At 34.8% G+C, this 15,659-nt stretch overlaps 1 protein-coding gene across 6 annotated transcripts in view; it reads left to right on the plus strand.

Moving 5' to 3' along the window:
- Window positions 1-15,659, plus strand: part of LOC105486352 (protein phosphatase 3 catalytic subunit alpha) — a 337,248-nt gene that overhangs the window by 303,597 nt on the left and 17,992 nt on the right. The window lies entirely within an intron of this gene.

Genomic DNA, 15,659 nt, shown 5'->3' on the forward strand with positions numbered 1-15,659 from the left:
ACTATTTAATGATGATGTTAGTGACAGCAACTAACACGTACATGTTAGGGATCAAGCTTAGTTCTTTAATTTACTAATTTTACCTTCTGGCCAACAAAAGATTTGTTATTATTAACTGTCATTTATGTTAAGTTTACTAGGCAATTTATATTATCTTTTATCCTCAAAACAGCCTATTGATATATGTACTATTATTATCCTTATTTTACACATAAAGTGATCCAGGCTCAGTAAGTTGAAAACCTAAGTTCATCCAGCTAGCGAAGTGCACCAGAGCCTGGATTTAATGTCTGCCTGGTTGTCAGGCTCTTAAACTTCCCACCACATGTGATTACAATGTTTGAAATTTTTTTCATTCAGTGTGATGCTTTAAAAAAAAAAAAACTAATAAGCAAATATAATATGCTTTAATTTGTTCTATTAAATATACTGTAAAATAAAATATAAATATAACAATATATAAGTATACTGTAAAATAAAAATATTTTATGAAATGAAGAAATATATTTTGCAGTATTATTTGGCCATGAAAGTCAATGCATATGAAACAATATCATTCTATTATTTTAACATAGGCTAAGAAGAAATGTGTTTCATCTTGTGAAAAATTTAGGTGTATCTGAGCAGACAGAAAGTCTTCTGGCTCAGTCAGGCTTCTGGATAGAAACCATGTCATGATTCCCTCCTCCTTAGCTTCTGTCTTATAAGTAAAGGAATTTGATAGGCTGTCTGGAAAAAGATTGCTGCTTTAAATTGGCCTGTGGTCGTCTTTGTTGAAAATAAAATTAAAAACTTCTGTTATCTTGTGAAGTTTGGAAGCAGTTTAGTGCCAATGAATGTCTTTTGATGATCTAATTTATATGTATTAGGGTCTTTGTTTCCTGTTTCCACTTCTTATTTTGGATGATAAAATGATAGTCTGGTTTCAATTTAGGGTTGTTATTCACTGGAACACTTTAGAGAAAAAAGAAATCCAAGTAGAGGTATCACATTTGGTAGATAATGCACATTAATGAAGAAGACTCATTTCAGACCAAGCTTTAGTAAATGATTCCAAAGTAGAGCTAACAGAAATCAACCTTCATTACAAGGGTTTCTTTATTGTTCATTATTATAATAAGGAAGTCTGGAGAAACAGTAAGCATTGGAAACCTAGTGATAGTTTTGTAAGTTAGGAATAGTTATTTATCTGGGACTGTCTTTTAGGTCCTAAAATCGTAGGCACTGAGATCACTTTTTTAAAAAATACAGATTATGTTTGAGACTGTGATATGTGATAAGTCTCACTCACCAGAAAAAACTATGGAAGTGAAACTGAAGTCCTGTAGAATGAGAAAGGAAAGAAAAAATAATAAAGTGAATACATTTCAAGATAAATACAGTTTCAGGCTGCACTGGAAAGACTTAATATTAAATTAGAATTTATGTGTCTGCTTTTATCTAAAGAGCAAACCACATGGTAGAACTCTTATCCTTTATCAACGTTTTTGCCTTATTCCTAGTGTTAACCATAAGCAGGTGAATATGTAATCAGAGTAGCTTTTTGCATGCCTCTATGAAATCATCTATATCGTATACCAGAAAATTATCTTCCATAGTCTGCCTTGAATTAGATAATTCTTCATGTCTATTATCACAGATTCTAGAGTATCTCCCTACCTATTTCTGTCTAGCTGTTAACAGTTGTAGAGAACTTAAAGTGCAAAGTTGGGAATTAGTGTGACTAATGTAGTATCTTACTGATCCTTGAGGAATACTTTTCTAAGGGTATGAATATATTATTTTCTACCAAAACTGTATTTATTTGCCGTGATGAATGTTTGACCTAGCACAAAGCATTTGACACTAATAATTCTTTTGTAGAAATGCCTTGGCACCCCAAGCATAAAGGGATTACCCCCAAATCATTACTTTCAGATAGTCACAGAATCTAAATGGGTTTGATTAATTTAAAAATCTAAATGGAGTGAATAAATTAAGTTTAAGGATTTAACTGTAGAAAGTCTCATCACTCGGGCCGGGCGCGGTGGCTCACGCCTGTAATCCCAGCACTTTGGGAGGCCGAGACGGGCGGATCACAAGGTCAGGAGATCGAGACCATCCTGGCTAACACGGTGAAACCCCGTCTCTACTAAAAGTACAAAAAAAAACTAGCCGGGCGAGGTGGCGGGCGCCTGTAGTCCCAGCTACTCGGGAGGCTGAGGTTGGAGAATGGCGTAAACCCAGGAGGCGGAGCTTGTAGTGAGCCGAGTTCGCGCCACTGCACCCCAGCCTGGGTGACAGAGCAAAGACTCCGTCTCAAAAAAAAAAAAAAAAAAAAAAAAAGAAAGTCCCATCACTTTGTGCATTTAGCAGCACATAGGCTAAGAGCCATTAGCTTGGAGCTTTTTTGTGTGCTGTGATTATTATTTCTGAGCAACTCATTTTAGCATCCTATATTTCAATTTCCCAATCTAAAAAAATGACGTTATAGCCTGTAATATTTGACAGTTTAGGGGGAATATATTACATTTTAATATAAACAATAGAAACAAACCCATTTAGACATACAAAAGAAAATATGCTCTAAGGAACACAGTGGTGATGAGATTCTTGTTCTGTCAACATTGAAGCCCAACCTGAAGTTAGTAAGTCAAGGAGTAACATAATAAAAGCAGTATTTGAGAAAAAGCAAAAACTTTTTCAAGCTTAGATAAATGCTTGGAAAATGAACAAAGGGTGAGTAGGGATACAGTTTAGGAACTTAATAAAGTATCTTGAAGTTGCACTGACAAGATCTGAACAAAAATATTGTTAAGAAAAAAACATTAAAAAGGAACTGTTCAAAAGATATTTCCGAGGACTTACAAAGTAGAATCAACAGGTCTTAGATAGAGGGGCAAAGGAAACAAAAGTTGAGTTTGATGGTTCAAACCTAGGGCCATAGGAGGTATGATAACATTTATGGAAAAAGTCACCACCTCCAGGAGACAGATGAGTTATGTTACAGGCAGGAGTTTGAATAAAACTGACATGTGTAATTCTAGAAATGTCCAAGCAGGATTTGGGAAAGGAGATCTAGAAATTGAGAAAGAAATTGGGGCAGTGACAGAGGCCTAGGATTAAATAATAACTGAATTTATTAAGAGTGAAATAGGCCTCCAAAGTTGCTGATTTGGAATAAAATCTCACAAAATTGAGGACTGATTTTTAAAATTAGCCTGCACTGTAAAAGCTGGAGATGAAAGAAGGAGAAAATAAGAGTGATGAGAGAGCACAAAAACCAGGTTTGTGTAGCAGTTCAAGCAACAGCTACTTAAAAATATTTGCACCCAGTGTGGAAAAATTAATATGAGATATAAGTCTGGCCAGAATTAGGACCATGACTTTGGTTATCAGATATCAGATTGTTGAAAGAGGTGAACAGCAAAATTTATTTTATTTTTACAGTAGCATGTAGAATTTAAATCATTGACAAAAGCAAAATACTAAAATAAAATTCAGTGTACCCAATTCTAATATCACATTGTGTTTTTACTTTACATATTTTTATATCTGTGTATTCATTAAAAGCAAATATGGACATAATATATTTTACCATATATTCAATGATGAACACAACACATGTGGTCTCTGCCTTCACTGAACTTGGAGTCAAGTGGAATAAGAAACCAGTTTTAAACATGGTAGTCATGCAGAGGATATAGGTGTTTAAACATGCTAGTCACAGCATATAGGCGTTAGGGGAGGCAGCAGGAATTGGGATAAAATATTTAATAACTAAAGGAAGAAGGTGGGGGACATCTTTCTTTTTCTACTTCTGAAAAGCCAAAAAAAAAATTTATGAATTTTGATGTTTTAGAAAATGTGGCCATGTGATAAGTCCATATTATTTTTTCAAGGAAATTATATGCAAAAGTGGACATCAGTTTACCAGTGTTAACATTTTAACATCTCTTATATTTTTATAATAACTGCATTTGCATGATGTAATTAGGGTACAGGGAAAGGAAGATGTGTAAAAAGGTAGGTTAATATTTTTAAAAGACTAAATTCTTCTCAGGCTTTTTTTTTATTGTTTTCCCAGTTTATTGTTGGGTTTTCTTTTTGTTTGTTTTCAGTTGCCTAATATTTTAGTGTCTAACTTAGAAGCTAAATCGTTTGTCTCTATAAATTTATTATTTATTTCTTAGACCCTTTATAAAGTACAGAAAACCACTTGTTTCATTATGCTTTCATCTTAAAAAGAAGACACCTTGTTATAGCTACTATATCATTAAAACTAAAAAATGTCTGAAAAATACATGGGCATTTACTAGGTGTAGTTTGGTATGATTCTCATCGTATTTAGGTTTGTTGACATTTTGAGACCTTGACTATCAAACAAGCTGCCTGGTTAGCTATCATATTTTAATTAGTTTCATCAAATCTGGCCTTTCATCTTTGGTCACAATAATTAAAATCCTTTTAACTTAGCAATTAAAATGATGCAGTAATATAGGCATCAGAAGTACTGCCTTTTCTTCATACTGTACTACCATGACTGCACAAATGTGTTTCTTAATTATCTGGCATAATTTTCACATTGCATGGAAGCTCATAATTTGCAGAATGAACTAAATGTTAAAAAAACAGCCATATCCCTGTTGCAGCTAATTGGCTGGATAATGCCCACCATTGACCAGCGTATTATGCTCACAGTAAGGTAATATTACAGAAAATACTCCAGATTTTATAACTGTGTTTCAACATGCAGTATTATATGCATATATAGTATATATTTTATACAGCTTTTAAGAGAAATTATTTTTATAGCATTAGTTTTTATTCAACTAATGGTGACATTAGCCTACTTATACTAAACATTAGCTATTGCACATCTAAGCATAAATGTGTTTATAAAATTTATTCGAGAAAGCAAACCATGTTGCAAAAGGGAAGTAAACATGTGGCCCTATAGGCCTTAATGCATTCTTTATTTGAAAGGCACTGAAATAGAGAGCTCTCTCTCTCAGTGAAAGCAAAGACTCTCTGTGTTTTAGAACACTTTACTTCTTGCAAATAGGGTTGAGATAATTGGCATGTGAAAGAGGCATTCTTTGTAGAAAGGCCTGTAGTAAGTAATGTTAGCTTGCTGAAAACTAATACCAAAAGAAAATAAACTATATTTTTCAAACTTTTCTGGCAGAGCTTTCCCAATTCTCTTTGTACTAAAGCATTAATGGATTCAGGTTCTTAACTTGAAGATTGTACGTTTATTAGAGTAATTGATAACTGACTGAACAATTTAAACATGCTAGTCATGTGGAGGATATAGGTGTTTAAACATGCTAGTCATAGGATATAGGCGTTTAGGGGAGGCAGCAAGAGAGTTGTTGAGTCCACAGTTTCTAAAACATTCTTTTTAGAGTAACTGTTTGATCTCTTATGGCGGGTGTAAAGGCTGTACTTAAAAGTTCAATAAATGCCCACAAAATTTAAATGTTAAAAGTATTTCTCTCTGAGATTTTCCTATTTTCACTCTTCTAAAATCTGTTTTTTCCCCTCTTTATTCTTAGCTCATGAGAAGATATAAAAGCTGTTCTCCCATTTTGTCTCAGAACTCTGTAGAAATAGAAATGTTGATTCTATTTTGTCAACCCATCTATTTGGGGTGGTTTATTTTGTTCTGACTGCAAAGCCAGCAGCATCCTGGCTCCTCTCATTCTCTCCAAGTGTGTTTGCCATAATCTGGGGTCCAGCCTTTAGCCTGGCTGGCACAAAACATAAATGAGGCCACATCTCAGGGCAGCTTGATATTCACCAAGAACACATAATACATCATTTAATTTACAGAGAGAAATGTAACTGGAATGTTCATATCTGTACAAGTGTTTTCTTCTAAATAATAACAAGCATTTTACAATACTTCCCATATACCAAAGCTCTGTTCTACATGCATTAGCAGGTAGCACCCTAACTGGCACATGTGTTTGTTGAATGTTGAGAATGAATGAGAACATTACTTATTCTGCCACCGCGAGTGAAGTAGGTCAGTTAGCTGGTACTGTAATGAATCCTGGTTCTGAATCATCTCTAGCTAAAGACCTTAGGCAAATAACGTTTTGTTCCTTAGAATTGTTCTCTGTCAAATGGAGACTAGTAGTACCATCTCCATGTGGTTGTTGTGAGGATTATATGAAATAATGCAAATAATGCATTTAGAACATTCCTCACTTTTTAGATAAGGAAAGTGAGCCTTAAAGACACTTACTTAATACTTGCCCAGGATAGCTAGTAAATGATAGTGGCGGGACTTAGACCAAGGTCTTTTATTCTAGACACAAGTTCTTTACCTCTGTTCTGTTCTGGCTTTCAAATGCCGGTTTAGTTATATGTCTTAAGAGAAGTGCACAAGCCAAGTATTTGTGATCCAAAGCTTCGCTGTAAGACCAAAGCACTTCACAGCCATTTGGCCCATGGACAGTACTTCCCAGAACATTTCAAATGTTTGCCTCAGCTACTCTTCTTTACTATGCATCTGTTGCAAACCAACACATTTTCGACTAGCACATCCATTCTCCTGGTAAGATAATAATATGTTTAAATGATGCTAAAGTCTCATGACTTGGGAACCATCTACTTTTTGATGTTGCCTGGGTCACTGACCAGAACCTCTACTTCTCCTCCTTGGGCAAAACTTTACTACGTCTCCCACAAAGTAACAAAACACCGTGTGTGGACTGTGAATAGTAACAGACCTTTGAATGACTTATTTTCAGATAAGCTTCATTACCTGCCAGTGCCTCAGCCATTCTCCACTGTCAGATGAAGGAGTTGTATTACTTGTTTCTGTCTGTTTTTTATTATGCTGTCAAGTGGTACTCAAATTAACTTTTTATCTAGGATAAAACATATGGGACAATCAAACATAATATTTTACTCTGTTCATTTTCTCCCTTCACTTTATATCATGGCAGAGATAACATGTAAATGTCATTCTAGTATTTGATAAATGTATAAATCCATATGGGCCCAGAATTAAGTTCTAGTCTGAATGCATTCTTCCAGCACTTACCACGTATGCACAATTATGTCCTCAATAAACACCTATTAAACAGTTATATCTTCATCCATATCAAGAGCAATCTTTGATTAGACATCTAGGCATTATGACTGCTTCCCTTTGAGATAATAAATCAATATTATTAAATTTAGATTTATTCCTTTTTGTTTTTATTTTCTGTTGCTACTTTATAAAATTGATGTGTTTTTGTCTCGATAAAGGGGTTAAGCCAAGTCAGATTTTATGGCTTTTAATAGCTTCCTTGGTAAATATTAAAAGGGGGGGCAATATGCTTTGTAAGGCGTTAGCTGAACATGTTAGAGTTTCTTGAAAAATCAGTGGAAGGTTCCTAATCTACTGTAAAGTCTTTTACTTTCACCCAGTGAGAATTCTGCTTATAGTCAGCTTCTGCAACTCAACCAAGGAGTCATTAAACAGACGGAACACAACATCTTAGAGAACAAAAGTGCATGGAATCAAATTAGAGTTTGGAAATGAAAGTAACTGATAAACAGAAAATAACCAAATAATGACAGTAATTGGGCATTTGGGAGTAATCTGTCCATTTTTAAGACTACCTATCCAAAGAATTTGGTTATGTTTTATGACAAGAGAGGTGGAGAAAAAACTAGTCTAGGCTCTTCTGGCCTTCCTTAAAATCCATTGAACACTTAAAATCCATTACACGGGAGAAACCTTTTTAAAATATATATATATTTTTTAAAGGCTCTTCTATTGCTTTCAAAGTGGGATGTAAGACAGAATAGCCTTATGCCAAATATCACACCATTCATTGCAGGCTCTTAATATATACTGAGATTGTAGTCAAGTTAAAAAAACATATGGAAGAAATTCAGAATGTGTGCTTTAGAGTCATTTGGAGTGAGTGGCAATTATGTCCCAATTTTATCACCTATGGGAGGGATAGTTAATAGAGTTAGGATCCATATTAGAAAGATACTCTAAATATTTTAGTTTGTAATCTTCAAAAAGATGAATTTTTACCAGGATTTTTTTCACTTGTTGTCCTGAATGTATTTTTCTTTTGCCCAAAATAGTAATATATAAGCATACATATGGCTTTGTTTGGTGAGAGAAAGTACCTAACAATCTCTGGATTCACTTTGACTGCACTGACCCTAAATAGATGAACAGTGCAGGATTTCCAAGTTTATGGCAAGTTAAGGAGTTCTTCCAATAGCTGTCAACTCTAGAAATAGAGTAATCTAATTCTTGATAGAACAGCACTCTTCAGGCTGGAGTATCTGTACTGTCGCAATCACCCTAAGACATTTCAAGAGGAGTTAAAGGGAATCCAGTTTCACATCCTCAGCCACCATAAGTCTTATTTTCTTAAAAGTGATCAGCCTGAGAAGGCACCTTGGCTGGAGGCCTTATTGCAGCTTCTCCTTTCCTGCCTCCTCTTTCTCAAATGCCCTTTTTCCATTTTAACAAAAAGGCACAGGTCTCCCTAGACATAGTCAGTATGAACATTTCCTTGAGCTATAAAAATCTCTGGGGCACACACACAAAGAGACATTGGAAAAGCTTCGTATCTAGGAAGTCTCTTTAATCAAGGGAGCAATGTAATTTTCTTCCCATCTTTATCATTAAGAGATGAATTCCAATAAAATTTTATTTCTGTGCATTTTAATATTTCTGAATATTTATCATATGTTAGTGCTCTCTCAATTATGAACTAAAGAGTTCATAATTGTGAACTCTCTATAATAATTATGATATTGTGTTATTTAAAAGGAATTTTTGAACACTTAGTATCCATCATCTCAGGAAATTTCTAAAATTTAGTTAAATTTTTAAACATAACATATAATGTAGTGACAAAAATATTTTAAAGTTCAGCATACCTGTAACCCGACTTGGGAGGCTGAGGCGGGAGGATCACTTGAGCCCAGGAGTCCTAGTTCAGCCTGGGCCACATGTAGAGAGCCTGTCTAATTTAAAATATGTATATATTTTAAAAAAATTTTAATGCACTGGAACAAAATTGGGGAATTTTAAAGTGGAACTACAATTTCAAAGAAAATAATAATAATATATGATTTCTAAATATCAATGAGGATTTCATTCCTGGACTTTTCTCTAAATGAATGATAGTGGGACTCAGATTGCTGTGATATTTATATACCATTGGTAACAGAGTAATATAGCCATTTCATTTTAATCTCATAATATTTACAACATTATTTACAACTATTTAAACATGGAATGGGAATAGTATTCTTTGGGGATATTATTTTGTAGCTACATGAGTAAAAATTATAAAGGCTACAATTTCGAAGTCATTCCATCAGAGTAAACAGTTACCCATTGCTTATGGTGCTTTTTTTAAATCTAGGGCTCAAGTGCCTGGTGGTGTAGGAAAATGTACTGAAGCACTTGTCACAATTCATAGCCAACAGCAAAACTGGGTGGATATCTAAAGTAACTTCTGCATAACATCCCTTTGCTGGGATATAAGAGCTCAAGGTTTGTTATTGTTAAGTTAGGTCAGGAAAGAAAAAGACAAGATAAGATTTAGGGATTACTTCAACTGTTGGACATGTATTTTCCCAAAGAAGACAGTCTTTATATTCACAATTTTCATAATCTGTAAAAAGCTATAAAGACCAATTATGCAGGTTTCTTAGAGGTATCTGAAGTCGGTTCTATCTTATGCATTATATCTTCTATTTCAAAGGTGCTGAGTCTGGATGGACACAACACCCATTTTTATCTTTAATATAGCACAACAAAAGATATTAATGATCTCAACACTTTATGCTTTCATAAAGAGATTTTATTCAAATTCAGTAATTGCTCTGTTTGGCAAAGAATAAAATCTGAAGGAACATTGAAACTCTGTTTAATAATACTTACCCATGATAAAAATTTTATTTTCAAGTAGAATAGGGATGAACTTTGTTAAGTTTTAACAAATTTGGAAGTGGTGAGTGGTAAAAAAAAAAATTTCTCAGATTTTGGATTAAACATTTGAAAACATTTGAAGTCTACCCCCAAAATATAATTTTAAAGACATATCTTTCCTTTTAAAACATACAAAAACTTTTAGTATACATATACTTTTTTATGTATAGTTCATTGAAATACATATGATGTGGATGCACTTGTATTAGTTAAAATGTCCTATAAAGAAAGAAACCAAAATGATAACAAAAAGTTTGTGGCCAATATAATGATGAATTGGGAAAGGTCTGCTAGTGTTTCTATCCAATAAAATACAACTCAATAACAATAACAATTTTTAAAAGCAGTTTTTTCACATTCTAATGTAAAAATATTTCTTTTCAGAAGATATTTAAGTATAATTTTTATAACTGGTCATTTTTATTTCTTACAGTTGTAAAAATGTGTTGAAACTAATAAGAATCTCTTCGATTAGACTTTTAAAACAAAATCTTGCCAGTTCAGCTCTCTCCTGGATTTGGTGAAGAAGAAAGATGGGGAGAATGTAACTCCAGTGAGAAGTATTCATTACCTTTTTCAGCAAGCTCCTGCATCCTCCCCGATTACATAAAGGAAGGGCAGGGCAGGACCTAGAGACTTCTCTCCCCAAAGCTGCTATTTTTCTTTCCCCACAAAACCAAATTTCTTCCAAGTATAGTTTCATTTTTTGACATTTTATTACAAAATGTTTTAAACATACAGGAAAGTTTGAAGAACTGTATAGTTAGTGTTTAGATACCCATTACTTAACTTTCTATAGCTAACAATTGACTATATTTGCTTTATCACATATCTGTCTCTACTCATCCAGCAATCTAAGAGTTTCTTTCTTTTTTGGTATCTGGCAAAGTAAGTTTTATTTAAGTCAATTGCATATATGCTAATATCTAAACTTCTTGTTTGCATGTACTACTATGCTAAAGCCTTTACAGGTTAGCCCAGGCATTTCCTGCTTCTTTCCCAGCCTACCATCATCCGAGTTTACTCAAACTTCATTCACATCAAACTCCTTACCCATCATCTGAACATAATGTGGAATTTTGCTGCCTTTACACATTTAAAAAACCTCCATGGAGAATGCCATTCTTCTTTCTCTTTGGTGTTTATGTATACTTCAAGATCCTTGACTGTCACCATTTCACTGAAAAGTTTTCTTCTACCTGCACGCAGTTTGCACCTGTCCTCCCAGGGAAAATGGCCCTGGTTTGTAGCATTTGCAGATTTTCGTGGTATAAATGTTTCCCCCACAGCTGATTTGAAGCTACCAACATGAAATTACTGACCATGGGCCGGGCATGGTGGCTCATGCCTGCAATCCTAGCACTTTGAGAGACCCAGGCAGGTGGATCACCTGAGGTCAGGAGTTTGAGACCAGCCTGGCCAGTGTGGTGAAACCCTGTCTTTACTAAAAATACAAAAATTAGTCAGGCATGGTGGCAGGCACTTGTACTCCCAACTACTTGGGAGGCTGAGGCAGGAGAATCACAGGAAGCTGAGGCAGGAGAATTGCTTGAACCTGAGAGGTGGAGGTTGCAGTGAGCCGAGATCGCCATTGCACTCCAGCCTGGGCAAAAGAGTGAGACTCCTTTGAGAGAGAGAGAGAGAGAGAGAGAGAGAGAGAGACTGAGAAAGAAAGAGAAAGACAGACAGAGAGAGAGAGAGAGAGAAAGACAGACAGAGAGAGAGAGAGAGAGAAAGAAAGAAAGAAAGAAAGAAAGAAAGAAAGAAAGAAAGAAAGAAAGAAAAGAGAGAAAGAGAGAGAGAGAGAGAGAGAGAAAGAAATTACTGACCATGGAGTTAAGAAGGGACACACTCAGTATCCTCTTACCAGCTGACAGAAGCCAGCTCCAGTGTACCACTGCTACTTTCAATATAATATTTGTCATGATCTATTGTTGTTCACGTGATCTCCAAAAGCAGAGACAATGCCTCATTCATACTTCTGTTGCTAGCACATGGCAGGCTGTATAGTAAAGGAGTCACAAGAATATTTGATGAATGACTGATTTGGATGTTAATTTGAACTCTACATAACACGTTCTGCACACCACTAATTCAGGTGTAACTGAGGAATTCACAGTAGTAGCTCCACAGTGGTAACTGAGCTGGAAGTCAGAGCCAACATCTATAATGTGTGGCAGATACCCCAGGTGGTAAGAATCTCTCTTCAGCCAAGCACTTGCCCCCACTCTCTGTGGTGCAAATGCCTTTTTCCAGTTCCTTTTTAAGGCTGAAATCTACCCTGTGGGGTTGCAACACTCACTTAGAAGGCCATTTGCCATAGATATCTTAAAACTTCATGAGAAAAAGTCAGTAAGGTGCTAAGTTAAAGGCAAGAAGGAAATGTATTAAAAGCAAATCTTTAAAGATCCCCTTGGTCTGCATACTAGCCTCCCCCATGTTGAGCAAAATTTGAGTTTTCAGGGTTGCTTAGAATCTGGAAATAGTAGCATGATACCCTAGGCATAAAAGAAGATCAGAACTTAAAAAGTTGAAAGGAGAGGCCAAAAAAAGTGGTGAATATTATTTGAATAGAAATACAAAATGAAATTTTACTTAAAATTGCTATTTTTTTCTAACATATGAAATACTACCTTTCAGTTTTGGACTTCCAAGTTGAAATAAGTGATTATATGTTTTTTTCAATGGGAAGAAATTATCACAGTTTTCATGTAAAAGGTATTTTATGTGTCTTCATTATTTTATATACTGAATTTTAATTTGAGCTACTGTGGTACATTTTCACAACGTAAATAGAACAGTACCAAGAATGTTTAATATGACATTATCTTTGCATGTTGCAGGTAGCAAAATTCTGAAAAACATGTACTTATTCTTGATATTTCTGTTTAATTATGGACTGTGAGGATTTGAAATGGAATAAGTTTTTGAAAAAGAATTTTAATGATCTCTGGAAAATACCGAAAACCTGGAATAGCAATACTTAGTATACTAGACCATTTACATCTGAACTTAATTCTCTCCTGCTATTGTTCAGCTCCTTTAGATTGAATTACACATCAATCCAGATATTTTATTTCAATATTTTAAATCTTTGTATGTGAGGTTATGTATGTGTGGTTAGAGCTCATTTTGATTTGATTATATTGAAAAGATTAAAGGTACTTTTCAGGATAAAAGATTCAGAGAATAGTTTAATGACTCTTCTTACTGTCCATGGTCAGGTTATTTTACTTTTTGTGTAAATATATTCCAATTTTATAAGAGGGATAATAAAACTCCTTATCTGGGTTATTGAGAAATTTTTAAAAGAGAGGTTTGTTTGTTTTTTTTAATTAAGAAAAGTGCTAGAGTGTGTTGCGATTCACAGTTTATGGGGAGCACAACTGCATATATATAAAGTAGAATATCTTTTATATGCTCTCTAATCATTCATTTGATCTGAAAATATAAGGAATAGTATACTGACTGTGAGAATGTTCATTTTACATTTAAAATTGAGTATGTATTTGAGCATTTTTCTGATCATCAGCTTACACCAAGCTAAGAAGCACAGCTCTACATAATTTATTTCCCTCCTTTTCCAACTTTTTACTTTTCATTTCTCTAGTTAAGGTTTTTACAAGTTTTTTATCAGAAATGTTCTGTGAGATTATTCTTCATATATATTTTTACTTAATTGATTTTATGTGTTACCCCTCTCACCTCTGTTAAATACATGAAATTTTATTTCTAGACATCTTGGCCACTCCTTGCTGCTTTTCTTGTGCTTCTAAATATAGTGACCAGTTTTGGAGCTCTCCCACAATTTCCATTCTTCGTGTTCATTGGATTGATTTCATGATCTGGCCATATTGTCTATTGGAGAGGGCCAGAATCTTTTCCCTTACTCAGCACATCATGACCCTTGAGTTCACAGGTCAGCTGAGGTAGGGAATTTTAAACATAGAGTAGTAATAGGACAATGTTATACTGAAAGCATCATCAAATGGAGTAACTGAAATATATATATGTATAGGAAGACCACCCTAAGGGGACTATTAACCATCCCACTTAAAAAAAAATCTTTTGATGATCTCTTGTTCATTAATCATCTAAAATCCAAGCACAGAGAATTCAGTTTTAGATGGTCTCCAGAGCAGAATTTGATGTATAATCTTAATTACAAATCATAGACAATTAATATTGTTACAAAATCAGAATACGATTAGAGGCAGGGATCCTGCACACACCCTATTTTCCTCTCCATTGTTCTGGCCAAGAGACTAATTAATAATTCAAGGATCTGATAGTGAATGAGACCCGTGGTTTTGCTTATTATCAGAATAGCTGGGTTGGAGAACAGCTCTCTCCCACATAGATGGAAACCTATTCTACCCATTTGCAGGTAGAATAGCTGGCAATAATAAGTCCTACCCATTGGATGTGTTGAAAGGTGCCTGCCATGGCATGGTTGCCACAAGAGAGGATGAAATGGACATACATGTAGGCTGCTTTCAGGTCAGAGGGAAGGTGGAAGGAAGCCAGCTTGCTGGTTTTCATACACCCTCTGGGGAACACCCATGCACCTATGAGATGGGTTTGTGTTAGCATCACCTCTGAAAGATTACGCACCCAGGCAAAGAAAGTGATCCATTATGTTTTCACTTTCTTGGAGTGGAAGGAGAGAGAAAAAAAAAGCAAAGGCCTTTTTTTCTAGCCATTTCAAAATTGTGTGTGTTGGTACAAGTTTTCTTTCTCGTGGAAATGTTGGCATATTAATTGTTTGATCAATACAATCAACAAGATTCCAAATGGCGTTCATAAAAGCCCTCTAAGGGAAACAGTAGAAATCTTTTTTTCAAAACCATTCTGTGAAAGCTTGCTGTTATCACAAATTATAATAAAAAACCAAAACACATACCAGTTATCATCTATAGTCCCTGAGCAAATTACGTGACTTCGACTGTTCAGTTGGATTAGGAACATTTCTGTTATTATTTGAAAAGAATATTCTATTGTGTATCTATTAGAAGCAGTGGAATTAGATGATCTGCCTGTGTTAATGCTTTCTATAAAATCCCACATAATGTATAAAAAGGATAACTTATCCATTTTACCTTGGATTATAAAAATCTTGGCCAGGTGTGGTGGCTCACACTTGTAATCCCAGCACTTTGGGAGGCTGAGGCAGGCGGGTCATTCAAGGTCGGGAGTTTGAGACCAATCTGACCAACATGGTGAAGCCTGTCTCTACTAAAAATGCAAAAACAGTTAGCTGGGTGTGGTGTCACATGCCTGTAGTCCCAGCTACTTGGGAGATTGAGGCAGGATAAATCACTTGAACCTGGGGAGGCGGAGGCTGCAGTGAGCCGAGATCGCGCCACTGCACTCCAGCCTGGGCGACAGAGCGAGACTCCATCTTTTAAAAAAAAAAAAACAAAACCAAACAACAACAACAAATTGAGAGGTATTTTTTCTGTTTTATACTTCTTCCAGTATACCTTGGGAATTAAATAAAGAATAAAATGGGTTCATTAAAGTATTATTTTACAACATTATTTTAAAATATATTTATTTGTAACAATAATCTATGTAATTACTTTTTTTAATTTGGAAAATGTAACAAGTGGTAAAACTTACCTGGAAAAACCGTGCATAAATTTCAAAAATAGTACTAAAATGCAAACCATGGTGTCATTGTCTCTTACTAAATCCAATTTAGCAG

Source organism: Macaca nemestrina, chromosome 3 (assembly GCF_043159975.1).
Source record: "Macaca nemestrina isolate mMacNem1 chromosome 3, mMacNem.hap1, whole genome shotgun sequence".
Classification (NCBI taxonomy): domain Eukaryota; kingdom Metazoa; phylum Chordata; class Mammalia; order Primates; family Cercopithecidae; genus Macaca; species Macaca nemestrina.